General features: G+C 36.5%; 1 protein-coding gene across 5 annotated transcripts in view; it reads left to right on the plus strand.

Moving 5' to 3' along the window:
• The window catches only part of OXCT1 (3-oxoacid CoA-transferase 1), a 147514-nt gene that overhangs the window by 44916 nt on the left and 77788 nt on the right, over positions 1 to 24810 (plus strand).

Consider the following 24810-nt stretch of genomic DNA (forward strand, 5'->3'; position numbering starts at 1 on the left):
TTCGAGGCTATTTTCTAGATATTGTAGGTGTGCTTCATTGTTCTTTATTTTTCTTTTGTCTCCTCTGACTGTATTTTCAATAAGCCTGTCTTCAAGCTTAGTGATTTTCTTCTGCTTGATCAGTTCTGCTATTTAAGAGACTGATGCATTCAGCAGTATGTCAGTTGCATTTTTCAAATGTAGAATTTCTGCTTGATTCTTTTAAATTATTTCAATCTGTTAAATTTATCTGATAGAATTCTGAATTCCTTCTTTGTTATCTTGGATTTCTTTGTGTTTCCTCAAAACAGCTGTTTTGAATTCTGTCTGAAAGGTCACATATCTCTGTTTCCCCAGGATTGGTCCCCGGTGCCTTATTTTGTTTGGTGAGATCATGCTTCCCTAGATTGTCTCAAGGCCTGTAGATGTTTGTTGGTGTCTGGGCATTAAAGGGTTAGGTATTTATTGTAGTCTTTGTGGTCTTGTCTTGTTAGTGCCTTTCCTTGGGAACGCTTTCTAGGTATTCAAAGGGACTTGGGCTCCAACCATAATTGCTGTGGTTTTTGTAAACTTGTAGGAGGTATTGTCTTGATGGTCTTAGATAATATCCAGAAGAATTTTCTGGGTTACCAGGTAGAGACTGCTGTTCTTTTCCCTTACTTTCCTCCAAACAAGTGGAATCTCTCTCTCTCTCTCTCTCTCTCTCTGTGCTGAACCGCCTGGAACTGGGGGTGTGGTGATACAAACACATCCCTATGGCCACCACCACTGGGACTGTGGTGGGTCAGGCCTAAAGCCAGCACAGCACTGGGTTTTGCCCAAGGCCTGCTGTTAACTACTACCTGACTACCACCTATTTTAACTCAAGGCCCTAGGGCTCTACAATAAACAGGTGGCGAAGCCAGCCAGGTCTGCATTCTTACCTTCAGTGCTGTGAGTTCCCCAAATGCTGTCTGATTTTTGGTTCTTGTGATGGTGCTTTTCTGTTTACAGATCGTTGTTAAAATTTGGTGCTCCTGAGGTGTGGACAAATGGCTTCAATTCCACCATCTTGCTCCACCACCTCTCCATCTCTTTTTAGGAGGTTAATCAGAGGAAAAGATCATGGGTATGTCTGCCATCCTGCCAAGCAGACATGTAGTGTTTCTGGTTGGTGAGTGAGGAAAGGTAAAGATAGCAGTGTAACTGATAATACAAATTTTCATTTTAAATGTCTATTTTTGAGGATAATGAACATATATAATAGTAAGCAGAGGAGTATAATGTACCTTCCTGAGCCCAACACCTTAGCTCCAATGACTATCAACCCATGGTCACTCCTGCCCCATTCACATCCCCATCTCTTTGCCTTCTCCCTCCTCTAATTGATTTGAAGCAAGTACCAGATATTACAGTGCAAAGATAGTTTAAGGAAAGTTCACTGATACTCAAATTCTAGTGTACTAGGTATTTTTACAGGTTCTGGAAATACAGCAGTGAACAAAACAAAACTCACTGCCCTCATGGAGTTTACATTCTGATGGTCTATCTTGATAATAGGATGAATAATAAGTAAAATATGTAGTATATTTGATATTGCTGTGTTAAGGGAGGAAAAACAAAGCATGAAAAGGGACCTGATATGTCAGGGAAAGAAACTGAAACTTAGGGTGGTACAGTGAAAGGCCTTGGTGAGATGACTTCTGAGTAAAGGCCTCAAGAAAGAGAGGAAGCTAGATTTGCAGCTAACTAATGGTGGAGCCTTTTAGGGCCAAATGAGTAGTGCGTGCAGAGGCCTGAGGCAAGAGCTTCCCTGGTGGTTTGGAGAACAGGGATGACAAACTTTTTTCATTGCATGGTCGTAGGGTGTGGAGTCTTATGAGAATTAACTTTCTTGAGAATAATGGCAATATGTTTTTCAAAGACTATGTGACTTTTGACATTGGAGCCTCCTGGTATTTGTGACTCTGGCCCTGTTTGGAGAGCTTTGTGTTAATAATTCCTCATACATTATCTTAGAAGTGATCAAGCTGGTTGTTTTACTTTACAATAGAAGGTGGGAACGCAGTAGATTTTAACCAGGTGACTTAAGCACTGAAGTGGATCCTATGAACATTTAATTTTCATTATTAAGCAGGCCAATTAATGTATCAGTGTTTTAGAGATTTGGGGCATCATGCTTCTTGCTTTAGAGAAATGAAAATGCCTAAAGAGTAAGCATAATTCCTTCTCTCTTAAATTTTTCTTATTCTTTAGACTGCTAATGCCTAATGATACAGTTTTAAAAGCAGTGGAACTCATAATTTTTCAAGAGGCAATAAAAAGAATGTTGGGATAGGAAGAAAAATGAAGCTTCTGTCCAGATAAGACAAAGACTTCTTCTCACCATGTTGAAAAACTTCATTAGATCCCATTTCAAGAACACACACATCCATATGCAGGCTCATTCCTGTGTGAAATTCATTCACACACAAACATCTCTGACATATGGAGGCATATTTATAAGAACTTGGCTGAAATGTCAAATTTGGCATTCACTATGTGAACTTACTATGCTACATGCTCTTTGCTGCACTTTAGAATTTACCTGGTTAAAGCTCTCTATTTCAGTTGGCTACGTAGAATGAGATTAGCAAAAAACTGTTCCTAATCTTCTTGAATCTACTCACATCAGCCAGTTGAGTTGAACACTTGACACAAGTTCTTTTAAGAGAAAGAAAAAGGTGTCTGTTTGGTACAATATGGAAAAAAGAAATACCTTCCTTCCACCAACCCTTCCTGAAGAATCCTTAGTCCTTCGGCAGAATAATATCACCTTCCTAAGTGTTAACTTTTGGCATGGATGTAGTTAGTGATGGATATCATTCACACAGTTTGATTTTTTAGACATGGTAAATTATATAAAATCTTCAACTTACATTTATTTTCCTTATTGTTTTTCAGTTATAATATTTTACTTGTGCTTTTGGACTTTTTAAAATTGATTACTAAATCATTCTTAAAGAGATCTGTAAATTCTGTGCCACATATTTAGCCAGGTATAGAGTGCTTTGAAAATGTAATGTCCTAACATAAGCATACTGAATGAACTGACTGATCATACTTGTTTCAAGAGTTTTGAAGTATTTAAAGGCAATTCATTCGTTTCCTTGAATTTTCATGAAATGCTAGATTGGTTTGAAAATATTTGGATGCTAATGAAGATGTACTCAATGAAGACATATTGTAGTTGAGTAGTTTGGCAAAATAACCTAATAGAATTACTGTTATGTTAATATTTGCTATTTCTACCAAGGAAGTAATAAATATAAAAATATGGACTTGGTGAATGCCTAGTATTAACTTACTGCATTATTTTACATACGCTTGTATATTAACAAATATAATTCTTAGCTTAATGACCATTTACACCCAGAAGAATAGCAGAATAGAAATAGTTTATTGGTGATAAAAATATATTAAACAAAGTGTTAATCTTGACATTTTATTTCTTGTTGCTTGGTAACAATGCTGCAGTAATGCGAGAGAGTTCCATTATCTCAGGTACAATGGACTTCATTGCATTGTGGGGTAAAAATACCAATTACAGCAAGTCATTTGTATGCCATTATCCTCACAAAATTTTGGAGCTATTTTTTATAGTTTGTATAGAGATCCTAAAAGAAAGTCATTTTAATAATATATCCCCCTTTCTTGATGGATTGGTGAATTTTATCCTAGCTATTTTTGGCTTTTTGTCTTTATAATTTTTCAGGCCTCAAATTTGTGTTTTTATTAACCTGTATTATGTAAATCCAGGCTTTTCAAGTCCTTATTGAACATCTTTTATCCTTGACCACTTAAAGAAGAGAGAAATATCTGGGTGGAATTTTTTTGCCTCATGAAGAATAGGGCATATTCCTCATCCTTCTCTAATATAGAACTTCCTAATTCAGGACATCAGGAGAGCCTGTTGAACTAATGTGGCTTGTATTAAAGAGAGGCTGATTCATGTTGTATAGAACATTTTTTTTCTCTGTAATATTGGTTCACATTTATTACTTACAAGGACTGAGAAAATACAGCCCACGGCCTGTTTTTATACAGTCTGAGAGCTAAGAATATTTTTAAATTTTGAAAAGACCATTTTTTAAAAATGTAACAGTGTGTACCCTGCAAAGCCTAAAATATTATTTAATCCTTCACAGAAAAAAGTGTGCAGACCCTTCATTTACAGCATAACTTCTATTTCTGTAGTCTGAATATATTAAATTACTCAGTATTTCTTAAAGGATCAACATAGAACTGAAATAACTGATTTGAAGACAATGAATAGAAAATTAATTAGAATAATGTGAATTTGTATAGATGTCGAGAAATGACTGCAATTTTGTGGGACTGGTTTTGGGGCTTCTATGAAGGGAAGATCTTGTGCAAAAAATTTGTGTATCCAGCTGTAGTTGCTGCCATCTTTTAAAAGCACGATGCCTCTGTCAATAGATCTGACATTAATATGATATAATTACATATTGATGGACTCATTTTATTAGAAGCACTTGCCTTTTTCTTGGTTATTTGACTTATACTGAGGGCCAGTTTCTCATGTATAGAAATGTGCAGCCTGGCCATGTGCAGTGGCTCATGCCTGTAATCCCAGCACTTTGGAGGCCTAGGAGGGTGGATCCCCTGAGGTCAGGAGTTCGAGACCAGTTGGCCAGCCTGGCCAACATGGTGAAACCCCATCTCTACTAAAAATGCAAAAAAAAAAAATTAGCCAGGCATGGTGGCAAGTGCCTGTAATCCCAGCTACTCGGGAGGCTGAGGCAGGAGAATTGCTTGAACCTGGGAGGCGGAGGTTGCAGTGAGAGGAGATTTTGCCAGTGCACTCCAGCCTAGGCAACAAGAGCAAAACTCCATCTCAAAAACAAAACAAAACAAAAAAAAAATTGCACAGCCAGATGAATGTCAGTAACCAGGATGATGGGTGGAACCTTCTCCAGCCTAGGCAACAAGAGCAAAACTCCATCTCAAAAACAAAACAAAACAAAAAAAAAATTGCACAGCCAGATGAATGTCAGTAACCAGGATGATGGGTGGAATCTTCTCCAGCCTGACTAGTGTCCAGCATGTGGCTGTAGCTCCTGCTGGCTGGCAGAGTTTCCAAGAGCTACAGAAATAGTCCAGGGTTGAAGTCATGCTGTGTTCTTGGGGTTTGGGAGGGCCCTATGTCTCTGATTTTTCATCTGTATCATCAGCACCTTAGGAGGCGGAAGAACAGTGTTGGAGAGACTTTGAGGATGGTGAGGCTGATTACTCTTTTTTTCCCCCACCAGTTTTCTAAACTGCCTTGTAGCTCTCTCTTTTCTTTTTGGTCAGAAAAACTTTTGTAAGACTTATTTATTTCTTATTTGTTGGTAAGGTAAAGCCTCAAATCAGGAAGTTTACCCAGGGTAGCAATGTGCTTTCTTGTCTTGCACCGATCCTCTTAAGCAGCAGAAAAGGATTGAAACAGCCAAGGTTAGTGATGAATGGCAAGTCAATTATTTTAGCTAGATTCATTTAACTCCCCTTTCTTATAAACATTGTTCAGAACTTCACACTTGAGCACCATTTCCGCAGTATCTTGTGTTTGATATTACTTTGCATAATGCTTTGGGCTTTTCAAATCACTTTCACATACAGTATCTCATCGGATCCTCTAATCACCAGGTGAAGTTGGAGGAGAAGCAGCTTTATTACAATATTGTAAATGAGAAAACTGACATAGATAAATTTCCTGGACTAGATGACTGGGCAGTTGAATGGCATGTAAAGGACACTTGGAAGACTTGGATTAAGTCCTGAGTCTCTCTATGACTTTCTGGTTGCTCTGACAATATCGAGGCTTTATTTCTGGATAAGTGTAAATAGGAATTATAAAAATCTGAATGTAGGTAGGTATATAGGCATTTGTAGGAGCTTGGATTTTAAGTGCATTTGGAAAGGTCATAATTTTAGCTTGCGTGTTGTTTGTAGAACAGACTTTAGAGGCATAAAGGGGCAGACCAATGAGGAGACTGATGTGATCTGGGTGAAAGCTTGAATGGTGGCTTGGACTTGAGTGGTGGAGAGGAGGATAGCATTAAGAGATACGGTATGTTGGAAGAGGAATCTATCCAACATGCCCAGGCCTTAGATGTGGAGAGCTTGGATAGAGGAAAGGTAGAGATTCACTCCTACACTTGGCTCGAGCAATGATATATCACTTACTGAGACGGGGAAACCTGGGATGATCCTGTTGGAGTGAATCAAGAGCTCGCTTAGGATTGATTGGCTTCTTAGGCATTCAAATGGTGGTGACGCAGGTGCAGATGGATATATTATTGTAGTGCTTAGAGGGGAGGTCGGAAAGGTAGTTATACAATTGGGAATAATTCACAAATACTTGAGTTAGGGTTATGGAATGGAAAAGATCACTTAGGGAAAGAAGCTCTGGGACTAATCCTGAGGAGGCTTATCTTTTTTCTTTTCATTTTTTTTTGAACAGAATATGAGATTAAGATTTGTTTCTCACTACTTTTGCAACCTTAGACAAATGACTTTAGAATCTCGTCTTCCTTACAGCCTCTGTTGTTTGCTTATTTCATGGGTTTATTTTGAGCATCAGTGGGATAGAGCATTCCAGTGTGTTTTCTAAAGCTTGAAAATGCTACATTCTCACCTTAATCCCTCCCGCTGCTTTGATTAATAAACCTTAGATGACTGTTGTTCTCATTGACCCAGTGATGATGACTATTGAACTACATTGTAAATGGCAGCTGGCAAGGCACATCCTCTGTATCCTTTCCCTGTCTTCCAAAGTTCTTTATCTGAGAAAATAAAAATTCCATAATGCCTCCGATTCCTAAAATCTTAGTGCATGATCAAAAAACTAAATTTTGTTTTAAAAATATTGTTAGCTTAAATCCTTCAGAAAACTAACCAATATTTGAAGTCCATAAAATCAACTTAAACATGCTGATACCTTACATCAAGCAAAAACTGTGATGACTCTTGAGGGGAATATTATGGACACCTTCACGAGAGCAAGGTTCTTATAAATCTGTCACTTCATAGCTTGAGTTGTACACCCTCAAATTGATGACCTCTCTCTGCCTTTGTATTTGAAATATGGAGCATTAGTTAATGACCCATTTTATCTCTTTTTATACTTTGGCTCAAAAGATTCAAATATTTTGGTTTGGGATGAAGATTAAAGTTATTTCCTGCTTAAAACTTGCTCGTGCTGAATAACCACTTTGACTTTTTTATTCTTTAATAAAGAAAAGTTTACTTAGCTCATGATTTTAGTGGGTACAAAGTCCAAGACTGGGTAGCTGTGTCTGGTGAGGGCCTCATGCTGCTTCCACTCATGGCCTAAATTGGAGGAGGAGTGGGTGTGCACAAAGAGATCATGTGATGAGAGAGGAGGCAAGAGCCATTTGACTTCTTTTGAATGAAAGTCACATACGTTGTTCTTTTGGGGACATAAATAAAGAGGGCCTCAGATACTGATGCTTTCTGTTCACCTGTGGGCATACAACTCCCTGAACACAGAGGGACTTAAGGTCCAAAATGTAAGTTATGTGGAAGGAAGTGTTTTCTTTTCTTCCTTATGATAGCTTTGCCTTATTGAATTTTTATAGAATTATGAAAATATCTTTTTGTTTTTGGATGGAATATTTTAAAACAGTTAACAGTTCCTAAGACTAGGAACCAAGAATTACTTAACTGTTAGAATGTAATGGTCTTCTACTCTGTGGTTTATTCCATGAAGAAATCAAGTCCACTCATGTCTAAGACTAGAGTTCACCTTCTCTGGTTCAGCTTTTTCAAGTTTAATGATAATACACAGTGTTTCTGCCACTGAGTAACAAAGTCCACATTCAGATTCTTCAACCACTCATGTCCAAAAGTATAGGTCACCTTCTCTCTGATTCAGCCTTTGAAGTTTAATGATAATATACAGTGTTTCTGCCACTGAGAACATATTTGGGTTCTTCGAAGAGAATTCTAAATACAAATCCTACCTGAGGAAAGTTAAACTGGAATGTGAAGAACCCTGCTGCCTTTTCTGTGCCTTCTGTGAAAAGGATCTGGGTGATTCATTTAAAGAATCTATTTTAGTTTCCTTAATAATTGCAGAAAAGGATACAAGTTTTGCCATGTATTGTGAAAAAGTTCTGTTCAGTTTTGAATTTCACTTTAAATTTTGGAAAAGCTTTGCCGGCACAGACAAAACTCAGAAGAAAATTTCATCATTATTACCAAACTCAGGCGAATACAGGTTAACTATAAAAAGCTATGAGATTAAGAATGAGTTTGAAAGTTTTGGTGTAATTTAACTTTCTCTGAGGAATTTACAAAACTCATTCATCTTGAATTGGCTTCTTAGAATTGGAATTAGACCTTTAGAAATAAAAGTAGCATTAAGTAGAATCTGAAAGACATTTTTATAACTCAGCTTCTGCTATAAAAAGTATTTTAGCTGCTGTTTTATTTATAGGTTTTTGTTCAGTGCTCTTGGCATCTGAACATGTTTGCACTCAAAATGTTTTCACTTATTTTTCCTCTTTGGTTTATGTTTTTAATGTACAAGGTAATATTTTATATGTAAATTGAGGACTAGGTTTTATAAGGAGATAGGAAAATGGAATGGAAAACTTTCTTAATGAAATTCATTCCCAGGAAATAGGGGCAGTGAAATGGTCCAAGTAGACTCTATACAGCTAAGGTGTGCTTTACACAGAGTGTGGTAGATGCTATACTTGAAATATTTTCAATAATGGTAATATAAGTTGAAGGAGATATATAGCCTAATAATTATGAAAACAACAATAGCAACAACTTCTGTCTATACCATGCACTTACATGCAAAGCACTTTATAGTAACCCAGTGAGGTAGGTTTTATTGTGTATATTTTATAGAAGAACAAATGAGGATAAGGAAAGACTTTAAGATAACAAAATTGGTAGGGGGAAGAGTTAAGATCTAAACATTTCTTTGTGCCTCTAAAGCTTATGTTCTGAAGCAAAAACAAATGATGGTTGGTATATTTTGAGGTGCATTTTACATTATGCTTTGCAATGTTAACATTTTTATCTAATTTACAGTCTCCTTACTTGCAGGCTCATAGACCTTTAGCTGACTGAATTTTTCAGTTAACTTAGTGTAGCCCCAGGATAATGTTAATACTTTCATAAATGCAAAATTAAGAATTGTTCAGTAATGTTAACCTTTTAGAAAATATGAAATAGGATAATCTCCTAAAAGCTGTAAAATGAGAACCTTCACATTTAGGAAGACAGAATGTTTTTTCCCCCCAATTGAAAATGAGGTAGATAGTATTATATAGTTGTTTGAATTCAAGATAGAAACTTTAGGATTCTATATAGTAACTACTGGTAATGATTATTTAAAAAATAGCCACTTCCAATTTCAGGCCTAACGTGCAAGGAGGTTGGAAGTTGCCACACCCATTCTTTTTTTTTTTTTTTTTTTTTTTTTTTTTGAGACGGAGTCTCGCTCTGTCGCCCAGGCTGGAGTGCAGTGGCACGATCTCGGCTCACTGCAAGCTCCGCCTCCCGGGTCCACACCCATTCTCACAATAAGAAAAAAGATGAATAAACTGAAAAATCAACAATTATTCTTAGATCCGTCAGAGGATTAAAGTCACAGGGCAAACCACTGCCACCCAAACTGGAGAGAGACAGGCTAATACGGAGAATCACAACTTACTGGAGCAGAAGCCTAGTAGCAGAAATCTCCATGGGAACCAGTCCTGGGGTAGAAAAGCTCAAACTGTAATTGATGAATTGTTGGAGGCTCATGTGGACAAGTTTGAGAGTTAGACTCCAGAGTGGTCTGGTCTTGGGAGGGGCTTCATATTTCTGTGAGTTTTATGTCTAGGATCCCTACCAGCGTTTTGGTGAAGACCAAAGGAAAATTTCCTTGTGCTTCTGGCAAGGGGAGGGGGAAAAAGTGGACATTTTGAAATATACCCAGAGCGTTCTCTTTTTAACAAGGCCTGCCTTCAAGTGAAATGAATGATAGTAATGTTATAAGAGACAAGTACTGGGGATACCATGTTTTAAGATATTTGCACTACCTGTGAAGTGATATAGTGTTATTTGAAAGAGTACTTGGATTAATTGTAAATGTATATTGCAAACTCAAGTGTAACAAAAAAAGCAGAAAAAGAATTGTATGAAAAAGATTAATTAAAACTACAGAATGCAGAAAAGAGTGGAGAGCAAAAAGAATAAAGAACAAGGACAATGATGAGAATAGTAGCAAATATGGTAGATATTAATCCGACTAAATAATTTGAACATTACTGGTCTAAACATACCGAACAATTAAGACTCACAGTGGATTAAAAACAAGACTCAGCTGTATGTTGTCTATAAGAAATCCACTTTAATATACAGACACAAATTACAAGTAAAAAGATAAATGTAAAAAAGTATTCTAACATTAATCAGAAGAAAGCTGGAGCGATTAGGCTGGGCACGGTGGCTCAGACCTGTAATCCCAGCACTTTGGGAGGCTAAGGCAGGTGGATTGGAGTTCAAGAGCAGCCTGATGAACATGGTGAAATGCCGTCTCTACTAAAAATACAAAAATTAGCCAGGCATGGTGGCACACGCCTGTAATTCTGGCTACTTGGGAGGCTGAGTCAGGGAAATCACTTGAACCCGGGAGTTGGAGGTTGCAGTGAGCTGAGATCATTGAACTCCAGCCTGGGCAAAAGAGTGAAATGGTCTCAAAACACAACAAAGCAAAAAAAGTTGGAGCAGTTGTATTAATTTCAGACAAAGTAGACTTCAGAGCAAGGAAAATTATTAGGGATAAAGAGGGCTAGTCCATAATGATAAAGAGGTCAGTTCTCCACAAAAACAGAAAAATTCTTAGTGTTTATGGTGTGGCAGTTCTTATTTCTGGTCTCCTCCCACCACCAAACCACTACCGCAGAACTAGCCTCATGAGCTTCAGAAGTACCAGTACTGGCTGCCTCCTGTCACTCCCAGTAGGGGTCTGAATCCCAGCTCTGAGAAACCCCTGGCCCCATCACCAGTTCCATTTACTTCTCTTTGTTCCTCCTGCAGTTACTAGATCCGTGTCACCTGCGTGCTTTTTTGCCTTTTTGGTTCTCAATTTCTTATTTAAATTCTATTAAAATAACTGACAAAACTAACTCAAGAAGGAGTAAAGAACTAAATGTAAAGTGTAAAATAGAAAACTCATCGGAAATAAGAAAAAAGTGGCCATGCTTTTTTAGATAAAAACATGATCCCTGAGAGAAAAACACTTGATAGGTTGGACTTCGTTAAAATTAAAAACTACTACTCTGTGGAAGACGCTGTACAGGGAAAAAAATGACAAAGTCTGGTTTGGGAGAAGATATTTGAAACATGTATCTTATAAAAGACTGGTGTCAAACATATGCAAAAACAATTAAAACTCAACAACAAGAAAATCACCCTATCACAAAATAGGTAAAATCTGAACAGGCACCTTACCAGAGAAGATACACAAATGGCAAATAAGCATATGAGAAGATGCTCAACATCATATCATTAGGGAATTGCAAACCTAAATGAAATGCCATTACACACCTATTAGAATGGCTAAAAGTCAGAACACTAACAACCAAATGCTGATGAGGATGTAAAATCACAGGCACTCAATCATTGCTGGTGAGAATGCAAAATGCTACAGCTTCTTTCGCAGTTTGGCGTTTTCTTATACAAATAAACAAACTCTTACCAAATAATCCAGCATTTACACTCCTTGGAATTAAATCACTATGTTGGTTGGAATGCTTCCTGAAAGATTAATAAATTGCCTATTTTTGTTTCCATGTAGAATATATGATAGACTTGTTCATGCTCTGATTCTGAGCCATTGTTGAATTTTATATTTCATTTCTCATATTTTTCCTAAACATCTAAGAACCACTTTATTGGCACTGTGTACTGACTTTCATAAAGAGGCAATGTTTTCTTCAGGAAGTGACTGCATGTGTGTCCCTGTGTAGATAAAAACAATACTTTGGTTAAATGTGGGAGACAGGTAATTGGCTTTGAAGTCCATTTCAGCTGCATATTGAGTGAAGTTTCTAGCTTACCAAAACTACAAATTGCTACTTTCAGAGTTGCTTGGGGATGTAGTCAACAACATGGCTGTTAGGTATACAAATGTTAAGGATTTGCTACATAAGACACTGTGATTGTTTTAGATCATCTTACAATCTAGTTGAGGTAGGACTAACCTGAAAATAAGTTGTGCATAGAGCAGTGAGTGCCCAATTTAGTGATAAAGATAGTAATTGCTGTGGGATCTTGATGGTGGTGGTTTGCTGCGAGTGTATGGCACTAACCCCACCCAATCCCTCTCCACTTCTTGGCCTTGTTTATGCAGATAAACAAGGAAAGTAAGGTCAATTGTGAAGGAAGGAGAAGACTTAAGGCATTTTACGCTTGCCATCTTGATTGACAGGTCTAGGAACATTTGGGTCAGGATGGGCCATAATGGGATGGGGAGACACTTTCTGCATGGAACAAAGAGACTTGAGAGAAAACATGGAAATGTCTTGGCTTGATTTTCTTTAATTACTGTCCATACCTAATGTTTCTTTTTATAAAATAGGGACCATTTTAGTTATAATATATATTTCATTACATAGAACATTAAGCATGTTTTTGCAGTTCACTAATCCCTAAAGAAAGATATTTTAAGTTATAGTAAAACATATCAACAATTCTATTGTTGGACTTTCATGTTTTCCATCTTTCACTATTAATGCTTTAGTGATTATTATTTTTGTGCATGTCTGATTATTTGACCACATTTCTAGAAGTAGATTTTCTTTATATGAGTATCAACATTTTAAGGTTTTGGAAAGTATTGCGAAATCATTCTCTAGAAAGATAATTTCAATTATAACCCCTCAGTGATATATAAAAGTATCATTTGGAACTACTCTCAACAACATGGGTGTTATACTTTAAACACTTGATAACTTGCTAGGTGAAAAATGCCACCCTATAGTTTTAACTCAATATCTTTGACAAGAGACATTGGATATTTTTCATATATTTATTGACTCTATTTCTTTTGTGATTTTGTGTCTTATTTTAATGGGAATGTCACTATTATTTTATTCCCAGGTGTTCTTAAACCTCCCACTTAGTTGAGGAGTTGTGTGAGGGAAGAAAAGGTACAGGGTATGGTTAAAATGTGTGCTCTGGAGCCAGGCACTCTAGATTAGAACCCAGCTTCCTGGAGAATCCTCCTGGCTGCTTGACCCAGGATAAGAACTTGATTGCCTGTAGTTAGTAGACTAGAAAAAGAAGAACATTTTGAACCCAGAGCAGTAACCAGTTATGGAAGTAAATGTGGGTAAGATTCCCAGAGAGAAGGTAACCATGGCCAGCAGCTATACCCACAGAGCCCCTTCATAAAATAAGGTGTGAGTCAAGTGCTGTTGATTCATTGTTTTGAGATAGCTCTCTAAAACTTACAGTCATGATTTCTCACAAAATAATTAACAATTTTGTTGCAAATGAGGACATAGATTGTGTTTAAAAAAAAAAAAAAAGAAGGTGGCTCACGCCTGTTATCTCAGCACTTTGGGAGGCTGAGGCAGGCAGATCACCTGAGGTAAGGAGTTCGAGACCAGCCTGGCAAATGTGGCGAAACCCTGTCTCTACTAAAAATACAAAAATTAGTTGGTGTGGTGGCACATGCCTGTAATCCCAGCTACTCAGGAGGCTGAGGCAGGAGAATCGCTTGAACCTGGGAGGCGGAGGTTGCAGGGAGCTGAGATCCTGCCGCTGCACTCCAGCCTGGGCAACAAGAGTGAAACTCCATCCCCCCCCCCCCCCCCAATCCCTCCCACAAAAGGAAGAGCCAGAGGGCATTACTAGCATATTAATGGTTTTAGAATGTTCATGATACTCCCTCCTGAAAGATTATTAAATAAGGTACACTGTCACTGATACAAACTGAGGGGATGTTCTCCTAAAAAAAAAATTATCTTAATACGAAGAATGACATGGATTCCTTTTCCTAATTTTGCTCTCTTTTGGTTTAACAACTTTTGACCTACTTATCGATTTATTTCATGTTTGTGTTAAGAATATAACTTGTGATTTTAAAGTCACTCTGATTAAGAATAATAGTGGCTTTCCTCACTCCTTCCAGAGACCTTGTCAAAAAATGGTATTTTTTCCAACTTCAAATATAGATCAAGTCTACAAATACTGAAGTGATAATTAGGGCTTATGCAAGATTGCTTCATTTGAAAAATTAGTTGCTTTTTTTCTTTTTCTTTTTTTTTTTTTTAAACGAGTCACTTTTCAAATCTTTCTGGTTCAAGGACAAAGCTAAAAGAAGGCATCTTAAAGTCATGGCTTATATAAATGATTTAAGTAAGAAATGTGGGAAAAAGTGATAAATATGATTCATTGACCCCTTTTATTAATTTTTGTCTTATAAACACATTTTTCCATGTATTAGTGTAGTATGAGCATGCAGCATATGGCAGCCTCCTAATATTAGAACATATGCAAATATCTGGCCTTTTACTAGGCCCCTTGAAAATCCAGGTACACAACCAAAAATTAATAAAAGCGAGAAAAGGTAATTGCCAATATGTTTAATTTTTTTCTTGTGAGAAGCCACAATAATCAGAAGAAACTGTCCCAGCATCATTAGCTAAAGTGAACTCTCTTGTGAATTTTTTGAAGTGTGAAGGACGTCATATTTCCTTTTTTGTTCAGTTAGCTATTATCATTTCTGATAGCTTTTCCAAAATTAGGTTCCTCATTCCACAGAATAAAAATTTTGAACTTCTGATGCAATGCTTTTATTTCCTGTGTACCCTAGGTCCTTTGACAAGTAACACATCCTCACATTCTCTCATGAGATCACATCCTTCCCTACCCTTTGCCCTTGACATTCCTACTGCCTAGAATGTTCTCCCTCTTTTTGTGGCTAATTTTCTGCCTGGTTAGTGGAATGTTCCCTCTATTATTGCACTTATTTTCATGTTTTATTGTGATACTCTGGTTACCTGTCTTCTCCATGAAACTGTGAGCACCTTGTAGGACCTTGTCTTACTCATCTCTGTAGTCCCAGCATGTAACACAATGCTTGGGACATAATAGCTGCTCATTAAATGATATTTGAGTCACTGAGTCAGCAGGTTCAAAACATACACAACACTTTGCAGGCTTAGAAATGTTCTACGTATTTTACTTGATTGACATCATTATCCTGCCATGGTCTAAGAAAGCAAAAATGCCTTATGTTCAGTGGTTCTTCCTGATGGCTTTATATTTGAGGCCATTGTCAGTCCTGCATTGAGAGACTTGATAATGTGCCACCAGCTGTTCTGTAACTGCCTTCCTTATTACTGTGCCTAGTTTCCTCTGAGTTCTCTGGGATCATTTTATCTCAAGGTGTGCCTTTTAATACTGCCTGGTATAGTGTGTCTCATTCAGTAAGCTTTTATTACTCTGCAAAAGCAGAACAAGCCATATGGTAGTTACCTAGTTATACAAAGGGTTATAAAGTAATGAATTGGCAAATAAACTGGCCTTGTAAATTCAACAGCCTGTTTGGTCAGGAAAGGATGGATATAGCAAGTACACAAGTACAGAGGGGTATTGAAGATATGCTGCGTGGCATGGAATTAAAATCATGTTTTGCATTTAACAGATATGTCCAGTAAGATGACATTAATCTAGAGTGTTCAATATCCAGAATAATTAGAAAGATACTACACAATAATGTGCAAGCTTTATGGTCTTGTAATAGAATGTCTAGGAACTAGTATAGACTTAACGGTCATGCAAGTGCTGGGAAGAATATTAGGCTTCATTTACAGTTCAACTTTTTCATTTTAAAGGTGAAATGACTTTAGGTGATTCATGTAAGAACATAGTATTAGATGATGTTAGGGCCGAAACCACAAATCGATGTCTTCTGACTTCAAATCCAGTACTTTCTTTATATCATACTGTCTTTTTTTTTAAACTATAGGAAAGCTCAGTGAAATACATGGCATTAGAATCATATGGACTAAAATGTCCCTTACTAAATATTGACATCAATAAATTGCTGTTCTTTATCAACCATTCCTACTCTTCTTTTAATCATCATACTTAAGTTTTCAAATATGGTGTTGAGTTTTGGGAATGAGTTTATATGCCAGGAAGATATTTTGGATTTGGGACCTTGATCAGCTTTACTCATGGTAGATTTCAGTCATTGTCCAAATGATGGCTATTGTCAACTATAAATAATGAGATTCAGAAGATATGATTAAGTATAGAGTTTGAGTACAGTCTGAGGGTAGCCACGGAGGAGACACTCTAAACAAATGGGGTTAGCATTCCAACATTGAAAAGTTAAGTTTTCACTCATAGAGGAACAGAAATTCCAGCAGTACTACAACATTTTTCATATGAGACCAGATCATATGTTGTAGTGATATGACTCAAGGAAGATTAGTTTATTACTTCATAAGGAGAGATAGTGATCTTAAGGGGGTCTTATCTCTAGTGCTGTTTGGTCTTTCTAATTATTTATAGGAAAAAAAGGCAGAAGTTGCAGCGGCATGCCAAGTGACCCCGGCTGCATAGCCACACTCCTCTCAAGGGTCAGAATGATTTAAAATTCCACGAGCTTTAAGTTTGAATTATTTAACTTAACACCAGAATTAAGACTTGCCTTGCTTTCCCATGATGACTAGATGCTGAAATTCAGTGAGTTAGAAAATCCTGGAACCAAGTGTTGCCAGCAGTAAAACTGATTGTGCATCTCCCTACTTGTACTAAGAGCCATTTGATCATCATGCTAAAGTCATAGTTGAAATGTGATAAACATGTTTGAATTTCTTTAGGACTTAAAGATCTAGTTTTGAAAACTGAACCACAGAGAGGAAGAAATATTTTGTTTTAAAGTTTATTTTTCCACTTTATATCTACCTCATATAAATCAGGGAAAACAAACATGGCATCTTAATTTTCTTAATGAAATATGTAGGATTCTACTCTGCTTACTGCTCTAGAGAAATGAAAACGTGGAGAACATTTAAAAGATGAAATGAATAAAGTAAACCTCTTCTAATGCACGTGCTAAACAATTTTAAATTTAGGGACTGTTGAGTCATCCTCATGCTGAATTCAAATCAAATCTGTTAGATTTAGCAGCCATTAACTGTGTTCTGGAAATGCTAGGGTTTAACCCAATCCCATTTTGCATTTTATGTGTTAAGTATTGTGTTCCTGCACTATGAAGTGCTTCAGGGATGATTAACAGCCTCAAATAGTCTTAGAGTAACATTTGGAAATAGTCTTAGAGTAACATTTTAAATTTTAGTTGGCATTACCAATAGGCAGCCTTTCTGTAGCTGTAAAAACCCAACACGAACTTTTTCTCTTCCTGTTTCTCTATGACTCTCTTCACTGAAAAATGTTCCTTGTTTAATTCTATTAATTATATTATGTCTCCCTGTTTTCCTTGGGGTATATGATAATGGTGTAATTTTTAAAAACTATTATAGATAAGACTGGTGCTTTGAATGAACATGTTAGATGTATTTTAATTCCTTTGGGTAGATGTATTCATTTTAATTATTTCTCTGGATTTGCCACAGTCCTAATAAAATTTCTTTTCTAAAAGAGATATGACAAATGAAATATAGATATTTAGAATATTGCCTGAATGTTATTAAGTCACACATAAAGAGAAGATTGGCATTTCTGGGCAAACAAAAAATGTTAGCAGCTGGGCATAGTGGTGCATGCCTGTAATCCCAGCTGCTCAGGAGGCTGAGGCTGGAGAATCTCTTGAGCCCAGGAATTTGAGACAAGCCTGGGCAACATAATGAGATCTCATCTCAAAAAGTAAAATAAAATAAAAATAAAGTGATAGTCTAATCAATGCTGGTATTTTGCTATTTTAGCTTGGTTTGAGTCAGTGGAAATGAAAATACTTGTCTTAAACTGCTTTTTTTAATATTTTTTTAAAACAATTCTTCCACATTACAAAAACAATTGGGATGGTATATGAAGTAACAGTTCTACTTTTTTCAGATCAATATGGGTCAGATGTTGTATAATATAAAGATTTAATATATAAGCTATTAATTTTGCTGCTAGTCAATTTTAACAAATTGAGTTATTTCAGATAAAGCTTTTCCTCTAGAGTTCAGAGTGTTTTATCCATTTTTCACATCCTGCGTTTTACAATGAGACATTGTAGAGAGGAAGGACTGTTTTTGTTTAGTAATGAGATACATTAGGTTGAAGGTGCTATCACCAACTTTGAGGCTGGACAGCAAACAGAGAAAGGAAGACTCTTTTTATTTATTTATTTATTTTTATCATTATACTTTAAGTTTTAGGGTACATGTGCACAATGTGCAGGTTAGTTACATATGTATACATGTGACATGCTGGTGCGCTGCACCCACTAACTCGTCATCTAGCATTAGGTATATCTCCCAATGCTATCCCTCCCCCCTCCCCCGACCCCACAACAGTCCTCAGAGTGTGATGTTCCCCTTCCTGTGTCCATGTGTTCTCATTGTTCAATTCCCACCTATGAGTGAGAATATGCGGTGTTTGGTTTTTTGTTCTTGTGATAGTTTACTGAGAATGATGATTTCCAATTTCATCCATGTCCCTACAAAGGACATGAACTCATCCTTTTTTATGGCTGCGTAGTATTCCATGGTGTATATGTGCTACATTTTGTTAATCCAGTCTATCATTGTTGGACATTTGGGTTGGTTCTAAGTCTTTGCTATTGTGAATAGAGCCGCAGTAAACATACGTGTGCATGTGTCTTTATAGCAGCATGGTGTTTGGAATATTTCTGTCATGTTTAATAGTTTTTGTGCTGGTGGTTAGCTAAACCTTTCTATTTGCATTTCAAAAAACTATTAGGCCAGGTATTTTATGATATGAACTTTGATCCCTGCTGAAGTTCATTCAGTTGACACTGACCCATTTTATTTCCCTAACCAGTAGAGATCATTTTCTGTCTTCATTGAATTAGCTGTTCTTTCTGGCCTTGGATCAGTTTCCAATTGGATAAATGTGCTGTTTAGTTTTTACCTGTTTTTTTCCCCAAAGATGATTTAAAATAGCTTATAAGACATAAATATACATGATAGCATCAATTAGGAACAGAGCTATAAGAATGAAAAGGAATGGTAGAACTGTACAGTGACCCTAGGATTGGACTAAAAATTGATACTATAATGACAAACATGAGTGAGGCCTGGGATGCCAAATAAAAATCAAAGTATTTATATAGTTAATAGTACATATAAAAGAAAGCTAATGATCAGATGAAATACAACTATTCTTGCTACTACAACCAGACAGTTTTATGTCAGGCACTATGTTTTAATGGTAAGAAATAACTCACTTGATTGCAAGAAAGAAAAACTGACTCTTTATGACTGTGGCATAAAGGTAATTGGTTTGTTCTAGGGGCATACCATTCTTGGGGCATTTAAAAGAGTGGTTCAACTCCCTGAATATGGTTTTTGTCACCTCTTTTAGTAAATACTTGGAGGCATGAGCGTCAGATTGTCTTCTCTGTTACAGAAAGGGATTCACCCAAACCCTTGCCCCTTAACTATAATGCTGACTTCCTTATCTTCATTTAAAGACTTGTAAATATGTTGACTGAACAGCGTAGGACAAAGACATCAAACCATTAGAGCAGGGGTCTAGGCTGGAGCTAGGGGATGGGAGAGGACAGATGTCTGTGGAATAATTCCATGGAATCTTTCAAAGGATTTTATACCTAAAGAAACCTTTGTGTATGTGAATTGACCCATGAGATTCTTAAAGTAGTACATTTGCCCTCAAAAGATAAAAACCACAGCACTGAAGACTTCCCCCTAAGGCTTTATCAAGCCACCATATACTTACGGTTCTTCAAGTATTTGTCTACCTATCTGTACACCAGAGCATACACCTTTTCTGTTTTCTTCCTTGCCAAATCTAGTAGGTGCTTAGTTTGTATTTGTTGATTTTAAGTGAATGAGCTCAAGTCACATTTTCCTGCTATGTCTATAAGACTCTTATGTGAAGGGCTTGGTCAGAGGCTCTGTGAAACTACACACTGTGCTTTTTTCCTGGCCCACTTATGTTCTAGCCTGATCACAAATTAATGAAGATCATATGACATGATTTAATTGGGTGGAAGACTTAGACTGCTGTCCAATTCTTTTCTCTCTTTATGGCCATCTAGACCATGTATATAATAATCCATTTTAGAATACTATTGTAGATTGAGCCCCCCTTTTGGAAAGGAGTATATTTGCCTCTCAGTTGACACTTCTACCATTTTTCGCTTGACTGTAATTCTGTGATCGTATCTTCAGGCTCTTTAAGGGTCCTGGGATATAGATGTTGTGGGTCTACAGCCTAGTATTAGTACAGAGAATCTGGGTAGCTCTTCTTGGAATTGAATTTCTTCATAATCATACTAGTTCTACTTTCTTTCTCCCTGGTGAAGTCAGAAACAAAATAAAATTGAACTGCTCTGTTTTTTCCTGTCTTCTGCCCAAGCAGTAGTGATTATCATTTTCAAATTCTCCAGCAGTGGCAGCAAAAACAAAATCACCCCAGGAGCCACCCTTTCCTCATCTTGAGCATTTTGAGGAGTGCTCATCTCATTCTGATTTTGTATCTTTTGATAGACCTCTTAAGGTCTCTTGACTTCCATTTGTCCTAGGTCATACGTGTCTCTTTTGTGGGAGCCCTGATAAAATACGAAGAAACACAAAGCTATCCATGTTGTTACACTCATTTCTTTATATGCAATTCTCTTCCTCATCAATATAACCCTTTTTCATATTGTCAGAATGGAAGTTTTGCAATCCTCATCTTTCATAAGCCCATTTGTGATTTTGAGTTTCTGACCTCTTGATCCTGCTTCTCTTTTCTCTGAACTTACTGAATTTTTTTCTTCAAAGACCAGGATATATTTCTGTGTACGTTTGAGATTCACTTCCTGGTCTATTTCCAATTCCAATTTTACGTTGTCATTTTTTTCCTCAAAATTTCTGTCATTTCTACTTTACCAAGCAATTTATTCTTATTCGTTAGGGGTCCTGAATCTTGGTTTCTCTCAGTGTTTTTATTCTGCAAGATAGAAATGACCAGAAGGCAATACAGAGTTATCAGCAGACTGTGATGAATAGAAGATGTTCAAATAATTGGCATCTCTTATTTGAGCCAATTTTTGTCACTTCTGTTACAAATATAACATCTATATCTTTGGGCATTATATGACCATAAGTGTGATATTCTTTCTCCTTTTAAACTCACTTTAAATATTTCTCACCACACTTCATGCCTAGGTCTGTGGCATCCCAGGTGTTATGCATATTTTCTTGACAGAACATGCTTTTTTGTTAGGTTTGTTTTCATTGGACATTGTGGAATGTCTGTTGGCATGAGCTCCCATCTACTCGGTTTCAATGACTATGCAATCATATGTACCACCATTTTAAAGGTTGCAAATTCATTGGTAGCCCCTCAACTTTTCAGTCTTTGTGCATTTCCTTATAGACATCTAAGACCATATGTATCTGTCTCTGGCCCTTTTAGCTTTCATACCATTTTTTTCTGTGTTTTTGTACTGGTCCTATCATTCCTTAGCATGAAGCCTAAGAATATATTCACTTTCTTGCTCCTTTGGATTTTTTCTCTTCATTTGAATCTTTGAGAAAGATGCCTTACATGCTGACCTCCTCTTTCTCTACATTGCCTCTTGTTTAAAAAATTATTTCTTTTTTGATACATGATAGACCTGTATGTTTTCAGGGTACCTGTGATAATTTGACATATTCGTATAACATAAAGGTAAAATCAGGGTAAGTGGGATATTCATTACCATATTTATCTATTCTTTATGCTAAGCACATTCAAATTATTCTCTTCTAGCAACTTTGAGAGGTACAATAGATTTTTAACTATAGTTATCCTATTTATCTATTGAACGTGAGGTCTTACTCACATTTCCTCTTCATTTTACTCATTTTACTTCATTTTAACATCCAGAGCACCTCTGCATTTAACTTGTAACTTCTCTTATTGCTTATTGTCTCCCCCTTCTATTTTTCTAGCCTTCCACAGCTGCTTTTTTTTCCCCCTCTCTTTTGGAGTTAATGTTTCTCATGATTCTAGACATTATTGCTTGTTGTCTGGTTTTTTTCTTTTCTTTTTGGCAAAAGAAGCATGTTCCTCCTAAACTTTTTTGAAACTTAAAATGAGTCAGGAAGAAAGCCTGGAATGTGAGTCTTCCTCTTCCTCCCCCTCAACAGCCCTTACTTTGTATCGTACACAGAGTTTTGCAGGTGTGTATAATTTTTCGCTAACACCATTTAGGGTTGGGTCCATTTTTGTGTCTATAACAGATTGAGGTTGTCACTAAAATAAAATAAAAAATGAGGACGTTATTGCCTTGCAGCTCCTCTTTTCCCTTACCTGAGATATAAATAATGTTTGCCAAGCAATCACAAACACATTGTCACCAAGGGATGAATTCTTATCCTTCTCTAAGCTTTAAAATAAGTTTTCAGTTATAAAGTAGGAAGAGTGCAGTGCAGAGAAAGCAATCTTTTAAAACAAAGTTCAGATCAATAACAACATTTCCTAGTGTCTATTTTTCTGTTAATGACTAAAGACAAGTACCAATTAGAGAAGTCTCAAACGTCTGGATTTCTGGTTGTAGCAAGTGGTGGGGCATGAGAACTATTCATAGTGCCATGGAGAAGTCCGGGTTGTTCTTAGCTACCTTTCTTCCATCTTAATCTTGCCTGAGGATACTTAGATCTGCCCATTGCTTTGCCCTGAGGCTTTTCCTTTGTCCTTTATTCTTTATTAACCATTTCTAAGTTCAGGAGGAAAACTCTGCCATCTTTAGTAAGGGATCTTTTATTTTTATGTTTGTCCTAACCAGCTCATTTTAGTCATCATTTTCTCATCAGGTTTTCCATTAACGCTTATGTTTAAATCGCCTGATCTCACTAGACTTTTTAATCCTCCCATTGCTTCTTCCTTATTGTTCTCAAGATCACACGAAACTGGCACTGAAGTCAGTCCCTTCAATAGCTAGCATTAAGATAGTTCTGCCTCTTCATTTTTTTTTAAAAACTCTTTTCATAGATTGTCTGAAAACATGTTTTCTTCTTTTGGTTTGTACTTCAAATATTTTCTTTCTTAGCTATTAACTCCGCTAACCAACTCTGAGAAAGCTTTGATTTTTGTATAGACATTTTCAATACTGTTGAGTGTTGTTATTTTGACAAATGCTGCACATGCATTTTCTACAGTCTGAAAGCCATTTATATTAGGATGACAAAACATGGAATTGTTTATGTTTAGCTAGATTCTTGCTTATCGGAGTTGTTTTACCAGGACATATTCATTCTGTTAGTTCTGAGAGTTATGATATAATTGTCCTTGGTAATGAAGCTTTGTCTTGATTTGGTGTTTTCTGTTGAAACATTCTTTGATGGAACCAAAAGAAAATAGTGGCAGGTTTCCATCAGCATTTTCAGTTTAAGTGAGCAATACTTTTTTTTCTTCCTTTTTTATTATGTTCTTTGCCCCTGCTAGAGGGTGAGGCAGGAAGACCAAAGGAAGCTGCTGTCACAATCATAGCAAGAGATTTGAGGGTCTGACCTTGTGGAGCAATATTAGGCATGAAAAATAATTCACATTATTATTTTCAAATGTGCAGGCAAGAAGGGTTTGCTTAGTTTAGTTCATAATGTGACTGCTTTTAGGGTTTAGAAACTTCAGTTTTTCTTAGACTCTCTATTTTCTTTTTAACATGCCCTCTTTGGTACATGTCAAACTAATTGTGAGATTTATCACATGCTCCACTTATGATTTTCTAGTTTTAGAAACTTAGTGTTTATCACATCTTTTGAAAAAATAACATTGTGGGTTTCAGTTTTGATTATAAAAGTAAAAGGAAAACAAAAACCACTTGTACTATTACCCAGAGATAACAATTCTTAGCATTTCCGTGTGTTTCCTTTTATTTTCTGTAGGTATATAAATAATTGTCTATCCCAAAGTGCATTTCTATAAATTTTTATTTACTTATACAAAATCTTGCATTTTATGAAACATGAAATTATGAGATATCATTAAATATTATGAGTGCATAATATTGATTAATCACATGGCTACACCATGTTTATTTGACCATTTCTCTATTGCTGACCATTAAAGTTGTTTTCAATTCATTATTATAATAAATTTTGTGATTAGTGTTTTCATGAATAATAAATCTTCATGTCTATCCTCAGGATACTGGATTAATGTATAAACACATTTTTAAAGTCAAGAACTTCTTTGAAGGCTAAAACTGAATATGGAAAGATGTGAATGAGCCCTAATGGCTGAAAGTTCCAACCAGTTGAAGAGGTAGCAGTAGTGCTTAGCTGCTCTGCATTCCCCACCTCCACCTTGAATAGAAAATACTGGAGCATACAGAGTTTTCAAGGGGAGGACATAGAGTGCAGTGGCAAGGGGTCTTCGGCCCCACTTTCCCTTTCTCCTCACTCATCCCCAGATGCCTCTCTACCCAGTAGTTCAACTTGGATGCCGACATATTTTCTGACCTTTCCTTGGAATTTTTGTTTGACTTTTCTGTTTATCAAAGAAGATAGCTTTTATCCACCATGTCCTTGCCTTTTTCAGCTATTTGTGAGCATTGCACGATAAGTAAAATGTCTTCTGTAAGCCCTGGTATTCTTGCACTGTAGGAGGAGCCTAGTGAAGGCATATAGTAGTAGAACA

Source organism: Pan troglodytes, chromosome 4 (genome assembly GCF_028858775.2).
Source record: "Pan troglodytes isolate AG18354 chromosome 4, NHGRI_mPanTro3-v2.0_pri, whole genome shotgun sequence".
NCBI lineage: Eukaryota > Metazoa > Chordata > Mammalia > Primates > Hominidae > Pan > Pan troglodytes.